A 1,820-nucleotide genomic window follows, 5' to 3' on the forward strand; every position below is an offset into this window, starting at 1 on the left:
CCAAGTGTTGTGTTTCCCGAGACCCTTCCCTCCAATGGCGACTCATCTCCATTCGCTCCTCCTTCATCTTCCAACTACCATTCCTCCCCACCTACCACCCCTAGTCCCTCTCCCATTCATCACACATCCTCCTCCCTTACTCAACCACCATCAACCACTACCACTGCGCCGCCAACCACTACTACCCTGGCACCCACCGGGCACTCAATGGTCACTCGTGCCAAAGCTGGCATTTTTAAACCCAAGCATCGAGCTGATATTTCTGAATTTCTATGTCATGGGCTCTCTCATGCGTTATTTTCTTCAAGTGATCCTAACCATCACACGCCCCGATATATCTTATGCTGTTAATCACATGAGCCAATTTCTTCAAGCTCCGACGGAAGACCATTATTGTGCTGTTAAACGTTTACTTCTGTACATTAAAGGCACACTTCATTTTGGGTTGACATTCTCTCGCCCTAATTCAACCAATTTTGTTGGGTATTCTGATGCTGATTGGGCTCGGTGTCTTGATACTCGTCGTTCCACCTATGGTTACTCGATATTCATGGGGCGAGGGGGGGGGGATCTTATTTCATGGAGAGCTAAAAAGCAACCTACAGTTTCTCGCTCGAGCTGTGAGTTTGAATATCGAGCAAAGGAAAATATGGCTGCAGAAATCGTATGGCTCACACATCTTCTACGTGAGCTCCATGCCTTACCTGATGGTCGGCCGACTCTCCTGTATGACAATCAAAGTGCTCTATTTCTCTCTCAAAATCCGGTCTCACATAAGAGGGGAAAACATATTGAGCTTGACTATCATTTTATCAGGGAACTAGTTGCAAGTGGCAAGCTTCATACAATGTTCATTCCTACCAAGCTTCAAGTGGCGGACATCTTTACCAAAAGTCTACCTCGACATGAGTTTGAACTCTTCCGGAATATGCTTTGTATTGGTCCGCCCCCGTTTCGCTTGCGGGGGGATATAAGTCACAATTAATATTTTATGACTTATATGTAAATTTATTGTATATATATACTGATTCTCTACCCATTCCTGGGTATTGAGATCGTCACTTTCTCAACCTTCTTCCGCATCTGTGAAAGTCGCAAGGAGTCTACCTATGGGAACATGGCAACAATCATGTCCATAGTCAATATCAGAACATCAAGTAAACGGCCAGTTCTATTCCATGTTCAATCCGCAATCTCACACTTCACAAACAAACGACTAAAAATTCTTGTAGACTCCAAACAAAGCGGGCATAAAACTGATGGCAAACCAATCCCTCTACTACCAATATTAGTAGTAGTTGGGAGCCCATTAGAAAGTAAAATTCACCCGAAGATATGCATCATCCAGAAGTAATGCATCATCAATAAATTTCGGAACCATATTATCTGAAAAAGTGCACAAAACTATCCAAGTTCTATAGAAAAGCATCACTTTGATCCGAGAATTGGAACTCACCAAGTAATATTTTAAGGGTTAAAGATTGATAATCTTCAACACCTTGTTTCATAATACATCTCCAAATCCACACTCGCATGTTATCATAGCTACCATCTGAAATTAGACAATTTTATCATAGGTTGTATAACGTCAAAAATCAAGAACCACAAATGGTATTGCCCAACTAATCATTTTTCCAAAATAAAGTTTAGTCGACATTTCCCACCTTTCTCTTGGTGTTTTCATGGAAAATTAACCCTTTCTCATTCATGGTATCTAAAGCTTGAGGATTCTTCCCCACACCTCTTGCCCATGGTTGCCACCTAGTGGAAATTCATCAGCTTTTATAACATTCACCCGAAGAGCATCGTTTACTTTAACA

At 41.9% G+C, this 1,820-nt stretch overlaps 1 pseudogene; it reads left to right on the forward strand.

Annotated features, from left to right (window-relative positions):
* Positions 1 to 277: 277 nt before the first annotated feature.
* On the forward strand, positions 278 to 985 carry LOC145076012 (secreted RxLR effector protein 161 pseudogene; annotated as a pseudogene).
* The last annotated feature ends 835 nt before the right edge of the window (positions 986 to 1,820 follow it).

The sequence above is a fragment of the Lactuca serriola genome, chromosome 9 (assembly GCF_051521515.1).
Source record: "Lactuca serriola cultivar US96UC23 chromosome 9, Lser_US96UC23_V15, whole genome shotgun sequence".
Classification (NCBI taxonomy): Eukaryota; Viridiplantae; Streptophyta; class Magnoliopsida; order Asterales; family Asteraceae; genus Lactuca; species Lactuca serriola.